Source organism: Monodelphis domestica, chromosome 8, assembly GCF_027887165.1.
Source record: "Monodelphis domestica isolate mMonDom1 chromosome 8, mMonDom1.pri, whole genome shotgun sequence".
Taxonomy (NCBI): Eukaryota; Metazoa; Chordata; class Mammalia; order Didelphimorphia; family Didelphidae; genus Monodelphis; species Monodelphis domestica.
In genome coordinates, this window is record NC_077234.1 from 130630280 (window position 1) to 130639517 (window position 9238).

Sequence of the window (9238 nt, forward strand, 5' to 3'; positions counted from 1 at the left end):
TCTCTCCCTTCAACTCCTCCATTCCCTGCTACAAACCTTCTGTATCACCTGTTCTTCATATTCACCCATCTTTCCCTATAAATTTTACAACAGTAGTTTAGAAAAAAAATCCAGAACCCAAACACCCCCTGATCATATTATGTGAGAATAAATGGACTGAAATAAATTATAAAATATAATTTTGCTACTGAAAATGTGATGAGGTTTTGGCCCACATCCAAAGTTCAAACAAAGTACCAGAAAAATACAAATTCTGCTTATCAATGGCCCCAAGAGTTAGGCAAGATTAGAAATCATAAATTTTAATCTTAAATCTTTCAATGACTTGCTGAATCAATATGGTGGTGACACTTCTCATTTATTTTCTTTCTTTTATACTTTTGCAAATAAGAACATTGACAAGGTTGTTGTCAGAGAGTGCTTCAACATTTCAAATACAAATGCTAGACTTGGATATACTCCCAAATGTGAAATTCCTTATTGGGAGTAGCAGTAGTCATATTAGTGCTTGGATTTTCTAAGTAACAAGCTTTTGTTCCTTTTCTCTTCCTTCCCTAACTTTCCCCCTTTTCATCCTTCTCCCTCTTTCTTTCTTTTTCTCCCTTCTCTTTTACTCTCTTCTTCCTTTTCCTCTCTTGATCTTTTCCTTTCTCCTGTTCTTCTTCTCCTTCTGTTCCTTCACACTGTTCATTCTTCCCCTTCTCTTTCCTTTTGATCTTTTGCCCTTTCCCTTCCTCTTTTTTATCTTCTTCTTCTCCTCTCTCTCTTCCTTTCTTCCCATCTTTCCTGCCTTCTTGCTTTGATCTTTTCTTCCTCCTCTTCTTCCTCCTTTTTTCCTTCTCTTTTTTTCCTTTTTTTTCACTCCCTTTCCCCCAAACATGCTTGTTCTGTTTGTTCTTGTTAGTTCCCAGTATCAAAGATTATATTCTACTGATGGAAGCTTGACTTTAAAATATATTCCTTTCTCATTCGTTTTCCACTCACTTTGCTAGTGCTCACATTCAGCTCAAATAATCCACTTTCCATATTGGAAAGGTAACAGAACATGGGCTTCTTTAGAACTTTCCCAAAGTTCCTTATGTCTTCTCAGATGCTGGATGTGCTTTGTCCATCCTTCTTAGAATAATTGTATTTCATTTGACCTGTTTAACAAATTTGTTTTGATAAGCATTATCAGAGCAGGAGGCTAGCACCTAAATAAATGGTAAATGTATAATAATCAGCTCTCTGGGAAGAAACAAACAAACAAACAAACAAACCACCTGGGTCAATCTTTTAAGTTTAATCTGCATTATTATTTTCTCTATGACTTTCTTAAAATACTAAATTAAATCCTAATCATATTTGCTGACTTCTGAGGTATAAATGCTCTCACACTGAAAACATAACAGTTGACTTTCTCAAGTTACAAGTTGGCTCCAACACACCCCTACCTATGCTAAAGGCATCTCTCTCTGTTAGGTGCAGGGGATACACACTTGAAATAAAGCATACTCTCTGCCCTGTAGGAGCACAATTGAGTCACACTATAAGAAGCATGGATAAATAACTAGAGTCCAAAGAAAATTGAGAACAGCATAAGAGGCACTGTGTATGAAGAAAATTCAGAGGAGTGAGTGAGAACACTTGACTGGAAGGATGGTGGTAAGGTGATATATGAGTAACTGAGGACAAAATGAGATTTCAACTGGTAGAGGTGATGGGTAAGGACTATGCCAGGTAGAGGGAAGAATCTGAGTGCGCGGCATAGATACAGAGGCGGGAAGCTGTGGAATGTGTTTGCCTGGAATATTGGTACATTCTCTGATTCTATGGTGAGGCATGTCAGGGAGGACATACTATAATATGAAGTTTGAAAGGTCTCTTGGAAGCTGATCTTGGATGGTAAGCCATAAGATTGTAAGGCTCTTGAGGGAAGGGAATGCCTCTTGCCTTCTTTTTTTGCTTAGTGCTTAGCACAACAGCTGGCACATTAACTAATTAATTGATTGACTTAATTGATTGAATTAATTGAAATGACTAAGTAGATTGAACTTTACTCACTAGAGAAGTTTAAGGTTTGGATGAAATGATGTGACCAAAGGTGAATATTATGAAATTCATATTTAAATCAGATTAGAGTTTTCTTTGGTTATCACCAGAGGAAGGCATGAAAAGGATGGGAAGGGGTCAGGCTGGGGTGGTAGATTGTAATGTAAACATAGCTGCCCCAAAATTATTTAATGGCTGATTGCCACAAAATGGTCCCTTATTTAAGGGAAATGCACCATATAAGATTTCAGAGGACACATGGAGACATGCTAGACAGACCAAAAAGAATCAACATGGACAGTGACTTTGTGTACCTTGCTGTGGGCAGAGCATAGGGGAAACCTTCAATACAGGAGAGATCCTTTGGTGACCATTGGACTCCAGGCTTTATCTGGAACTGAATGCAGTTTCAAATAGAGTTGGTGTGGAGGTACCATGTACTGAGAAAATTCCATTTCTTCTCTTTTTGACTTTGGCACTGAAGGGATGCTTCATAGCCCTCCTCTGTTCCTTGACCAAAGTAAAGTGGAGACTCGGCTTTTACGAGCAGCGGCTGCAAACCATTAAAAATGGAGATTTCAGATATTTTTAGCTGGAGCTGAGGTCACGTGGTCAGGAAATAAAAATGTTCTATCTCTTAATTTTCCTTCAGTTTAGGAAATTTACTCCAACATATGAGTGTAGTTCTTTTTGAGTATCTAAATTAGGAAAGAAGTTAGGATTTTAGTGGAAATGTGGACAAATGAGACAGATAAGTAATGATAATCTTTGCATTTTTTGCCCCATGCTAAGTAAGACAAGATGAAACCGGGATTGATTTCTACAGTCCTAGAAGGCTGAGAGGCTACTAAGCTGTTCAAATGGAGTAGAGCTCAGATGCAATCCTAGAGGCGCAATCCTGTATTCAGAATAGAACTTGAACTGGCAGTACAGGTTTGAAATATTGTTTGTTAGGTTACACCAAGATTAAACTTTGTGAAGCTGTTCCAGCCAGGGTTCTGGGAGCAGGTGGGCATTGTCTGCTAGATCATCAGCTTTTCCTTTTATAATCCTACTAAAGAAATCTCCAATATACATTCCTTTTAGAACTCATGACACTTTGAACTGATCAGCAACCTCCCTTTCTGGCAACTTAAGCCAGATTTTTTCTTGCAGTGGGGAGAAACCCCTGCATTTATACTAGGAAGACTAATATTGCAGTAGTATCCAGACTGGACAGAATGGGATATAGGAGATCAATTTGAGGAGTGCATTACAAAAGTCAAGGGAAGATATAGTGAGGACTTCAACTAGGTTGTTGGCCATGGGAGTGGAAAGAAGGGAGACAACGCAAGAAACTCATTGGCTAATTAAATATGTGCAGAGATAAGTTGTAAAGCAATGAAACCTAAATCTTCTGACCCCCAAACAAGATCCCCCTGCCCCACGCTGCATTATATAGTCTTCTTAGCACGATATCTCTACTTCTCCTTTTGAAAAGTGTGAAAAGATTTTTGCCAAGCTTTATGCTCACAGTTTAGTCTATGTGGCTTATCCCCAAAGACATGCATCACTTTGGGCAGAAATTCATGAAGGAATTCCTTGCAGTAAGTGAACACTGCTGAGTGGTTTTAATCATTCAATCTTACATGAGCCAGATTTTATAGGAGCACATTAGTCACTGGAGGAAGCTGAAATAACTCTTCCTCGCCACAAAAGAGCCATTTCTTAAGACACTGCCTTAGTTGGTTAAATATGGTGGTATCCTTACCACCTGGGAGTCTTTTATATTCAGCAGTGTCTACCAAATACCTAGGGAGGAACTTCTGCATTATGAGAATCTGTTTCAAGCTAATGTTTTCTTCCCCATGGGGAGGAGAAGGAGGGCTGTGGCAGATAGATTACATGGAATGATGAGGGAAAGGGGCAGGAAATTTGTTTGGGTGAAATGGCTTTCTGGTTGAATTATGCCTGCATGTTTTTACTTTGATTGAGAAGAAATGGAGCTGGTAGCTATATATTAACTATGATTTTGCTGAGAACATAGATGAGCCCCTGGAGTAAGTTTATTATGCCCCCTTCCCTGATGGTGACAATATAGAGAAATAGGAGAGGACATTCTCTCTCTTAGGAAGGGATGTTGCTTGCAATCTCCTGGATAAGTAAAGGATGATTCAACGGGAGTGCAATATGCCTCATGTGAAACAGGAGCATCTCACCAATGATTATTAATGAGTGTTCTCAACACTGCAATGTTGAGTGGATGGGAATAGAAGCACATTTAGTGATTGACAAATATCTCTAGGAAAATTAAAAAAAAATATGAGTTCTAGGGACACACACAGATGAAATAATATATGCCTTTCATATTTAGGTAATTGGGCTGATTATAGTCAATGACAGCATCTAATTATATTTTAATATTGCTAAATTTTGAAGCTCTTTAAAATATTAACAATACCTTTGAGAACTGTATAGCCATTGGCATTAGACCATAGCTATATTTCACTCGGATCTATGGTGAGAAAAGTCAGGGATCCCTACCCATAAGTGCACGTAATAAAACTCAACTGAACCGTCACAGGAATAACCTGTTGCATATTAGAAAGGAGTAGCCATTCCCAGCTTGTAAAGGATGTATAAAGAATTGCTTACACTTCTTTTCTCATTGAGATGAAGAGGTTCCTCAAATAAACTTATGGAACTGATGGAACTGTGGGGCAGCTAATCACTGATTTGCTGAAGAATGAACCATAATAATGAGAATGAGATAATGAGAAGAGTAGTGAAGGGAAAAGAAGAAGAAAGGAAAGGAGAGGCTACAGGAAGGCAGGAGAGAGAAGGATAGACAGAGAAAGAGACAAAGACAGAGAAAGAGACAGAGAGAGAGAGAGAAAGAGGGAGAGAGAGATAAAGAGAGACAGAGAGAGAGAGAGAGAGACAGAGAGAGAGACAGAGAGAGAGACAGAGAGAGAGAGAGAGAGAGAGAGAGAGAGAGAGAGAGAGAGAGAGAGAGAGAGAGAGGGAGAGAGAGAGAGAGGGAGAGAGACAGAGGGAGAGAGAGAGAGAGGGAGAGAGAGAAAGAGAGACAGAGGGAGAGAAAGAGAGAGAGAGGGAGAGAGGGAGAGAGGGAGAGAGCGAAAGAGAGAGAGAGAAAGAGAGAGAGAGAGAAAGAGAGAGAGAGTTCACCCAGGCAGAATAGCATGAGAACACCATTAAGTGAGAAACGAACAAACACGTACTGAATTGCTCCTTACAATTTTGTGTGTATTTATGGAAGAATGTACCCTAGTGTTTATGGGGGAGATGTTTTTATAGTTTCTGTTTTTACTATACCATTTCAACAAAGGTCATTGCCTAAAACATATACTTCTATATCTTCTATAATCTTCTATATCTTCTATAATATATACTTCTATAATCTGACTAGAGTAAAGGTAAGTGCATGAGTAGGAACTCAGAAAAATCTAGAACCTGTAGAAATCAATCCCCCAGAGGTCCCAATTTAATTCAAGAGGTCCCAATAATAAATTCAGCTTGGGGAGGAGGGGATGAATTACAGAGAAGATGTAACCATTATAGGCTCAGTTTTTGCTTTCCTCTCTAATACTCTCATATTGTGGACTCTGTGAAGTTACTTAGTGGGGTCCTGGGGGAAAAACTATCTTAGGAATCAAATGAATAGTTTTGTAGGTAGACACACCTCTACACTGAAAATGGTTGATTCAGGGTTCTGGCCCTCTGGGCTCTGACATCAGTAAACTCTTTAGGACTCTATGGAAACCAGTATTTGGATGAGATAGAAAGAACAGCTAAGTCTGGCTCTACTTTCCATAATGACCACATGGGGTTTGTCTCCAGAGGAACTTCACAGAGTCATTTCTAGTCATTATGCCCAATCAGTCTCCCCAGGAGAACCTAAGAAAAATTAGTTCAAGAATAATCCATACATGCCTGTGAATCAGTACTGGGAGTCAGTCAGTGACTTAAGGGAGAGAAAAATAATATTAGAACTAGCTTTGTTCATTTTTGGACTAGGTCTGTGATTTCATTACTATTGTAACCTCCCTCCTCCCAATATAGAGCTGTGCTTTTCTGTATCTTACCTGCTTAGGTAGTTGCTGGGGGGCCCTTAGAGGTTTGATTTGGACTTGGCCAAGGTCAAACAGGGATTATTTGCCAGAGAGATGACTTGAATCAGACTCATCCTGACATGAAGACCTGCCCTCTATCGCCTGGCCTCTGCCATGTTGTTCATTTGTGGCCTTCACATGTCTAATTTCTCTGGCTTGAACTGAAAAACAAAATATTTTAATCAACAATTCTACTGAAATTCAAATGGAATTGTATGGGTGTCTTCTTCCCCACTGGATGGATGGTGCTATTAAAAAAATTAAACCAGTTGTCTTTGAGGACAGTTTACATTCTGAGCCATCAGTAAAATGCCACAGAAAAGTCCTCCTCCAGCTCACCGATCCAAGGAATTCAGAATGAAATCTTTTCTTTTGGGGGACCTAAGGCAATGACTCAGAGGTATATATGCCTCCATCACTTATATCAAGTCTTAAATTCAATTCCTTTTAGCTAGATTGAACTAGGAACTGCCCTCATTTTCTGCTTTTCTCTGACCCTCTCACTCAAAGTCTCAAGGGAAAAAGGGAAGAAGGCAATCAAGCCCCTACTTCTTATCTATTACCCTCTTACATCCTGATGCTCCTTCTGAGCCCTCAAGTTCAGGAAAAGAAAAAGCTTCAAGCACATCAAATAAGATTTGGGGAACTTCAAAAGCAGACCCAAAGTGCCTCAGCGATTAGATGGAGAATGCAGAGGTGGAAATTGTTTTTCTGGGGCATCTTTTTTTTTTTTCATTTCAAGAATTCCACAATTTCTCACTGTAGATGAAAACCAAGCACTGATCTTTATTCTGTGCTTTTGAGAACTTCCCCTCCAACTTAGTACTACTGAGAAAGCTGTTGGGTTTGGTGTATGCTTGACTCTAACCATCTCCCACGAGAAGAAATGAGCTTCTTCCAGCACCTGCCAATGTTCATAATGAAGATGGAGAGTGATTCCATTTGATCCTTAGAGTGTGTTTTAATCCAGATTGTCAGGTGGAGTATTATAACATATTGCTGAATTCAGTGGGCTAACTAGTAAGCCCAGAAGTTCAGGATCTGGGTTTTCTATTTATTCTTACTGATGCTCAGACATGTCAACACACACACAGATTTCTGCTGTTTTAGATAAATTTATCACTCTTATGGACTAAACAGAAGAATTCTCAACCACATTTTCATCATCACACAAGCCAAATTATGTTGCCAAACAAAAGATATAACTTTGTGACTACATGCAAATTGAAAACCTTTTTTTTTTATTGGAAAGTATTCCGTACACCAAATACTATTGTTGCATACATATGAAGCAGAGTGACAGAATGCATTAAGACTTCACTTCAGAGGCAGGAAGAACTAGCCGTAAGCCCCATCATAGTAAACAAAGATTTTGAGAAGTGACAAAATGGATCTGCAGAAAAGCAAGAAGCTTAGAACTTGGTAAAACGCCAATCAACTGAGATGGACAGAGTTCCAATGGAATCTTGAAGGGAGCAGTTAGGAAAGCCCAGCTGCTTGAACTTCATTTCCTTCTCTAGCTGTTGGCAGAGAAGGTGGAAGACAAATTCTCTTTGGTCATTGATTATCCATATGACTGAGTGCTGAGAAGACTTTTGGGTTTAGCTCAGAAGAAACCTGTCAGCCTTTGCTGTCAACATCTTCCCTTAGGGAAAGATAACATTATTTCATGAATTTGAATACATTTTAGAATCATCAATCAATGGGGATAACTTATAAAATTATGGAGACCTATTTTCCTTTCACCCCTTCCCCTCACCTTACCTCCTCTATTTAAAAGAATAAAATACCTCTTAGTTGAAAGATTTGATTGAGAGTTAGTTATTAGAGAAAACCTTCAAACTTACCATTTTTGAGAAGAACATTCAAGACAGTTGAAGGGGAACAGGAAGTAATGTAGGGGGAGGAGCACAAGATCCAGTCTTTCCGCTAGTTGGCTTCCTGGTGTTAGAACTGTAGCATTTCCTATTACCACAATTCCCCTAAAAGTGGTATCTACTACACCATGTTGGATGTGTGACCTCAGGCAAATGTTTCAGTGGTCCTTTAATTCTCAGTGGGTACAAAGTGAAGAACCATTGCTAATCTAAATCAGTTGGGTGACATTACTCCCTGAGAATTCCTTTACACCAATGAAATTGTAGGTCAAGACCTCTCCCCCACCAAAAAAAGAGAATGTATGTATAAAAACACTTCATAGTCAATTTCTGGAAAAGGTGCCCTGGTAAAATGGATAAATTTTTGGCTTTGGAGTCAGGAAGACTTAGGTTTATAGCTTCTTTAGCCTCTTATTAATTGTATGAACCTAGGCAAATCACTTGACTTCTGTGGTTTTCATTTACTTTATCTGTAAAATTCTAGAAGTGAACTCATTGACCTTTAGGATCCTTTCCAGCTCTAAAGCTATGAACCTATGACCCTACATTAAGTCATACACATGTAAATCTGCATTGTTTGATGATTTTCATACTGGGATTTCGGTAAATAGACAAAATTATATATTTTATGTCCAGATCTATATCTCTCTCTCTATATATATATAGTTATATAGACATATTTCCTGCTTGAAGGCAGGGTATATTAATTTTTCATCATTAGGTATAGTCTAATAGCTGTTATATGTAAATATAATTTGGATAGGGGTAGGGAAAGTAATACAGAGGGAAAGCATATAAATATTGAATTTATTTTAACATAGAAGGGATGAAGGAAAGGGGAAAAAGTGAAATCTAAATTCTTTAACCCACTGTATAAACCCTATCTAACTTACTGTAAATTAAACCCTAAGTTATCTAAAAGCAAGTATATCAGGGGATGAGATCAGTTTCTCACAAAGAGTCCTTGATGAGCCAGAAAGAAGAGTACAAGCTGATGTCTTCAGATGTCTCAGCAGGGTAGTGATCTATTCTCCAATCTGGCTGTCCACCAGGAAGACTGGAGTTATTCTTTCACCACAGCTAGAAGGTCCTCAAGACCTGTTGTTTGATGGATGGGCTCAAGATGATTCAAAATTACACCTGTCTCCTCCTTCTCTCAGGTCCAAAGTGTCAGTTGGGGAGCTGTCTCTTCAACAGTTTGGAATCCTGACAATTCTG

The 9238-nt window shown here is 38.8% G+C and overlaps 1 long non-coding RNA gene across 2 annotated transcripts; it reads right to left on the reverse strand.

The window, feature by feature from the left end:
• Window positions 1–265: 265 nt before the first annotated feature.
• Window positions 266–8418, reverse strand: LOC103094263 (uncharacterized). Of its 2 annotated transcripts, XR_471509.3 has the most exons (4): window positions 7991–8418; window positions 6117–6304; window positions 2346–2584; window positions 266–1142 (listed from the first exon to the last, which is right to left on the reverse strand). It is a non-coding gene; the product is annotated as an uncharacterized LOC103094263 (long non-coding RNA). The 2 variants fall into 2 exon arrangements; XR_008913944.1 differs by having other exon boundaries at window positions 266–2584; window positions 7991–8416.
• Between the last annotated feature and the right edge of the window lie 820 nt (window positions 8419–9238).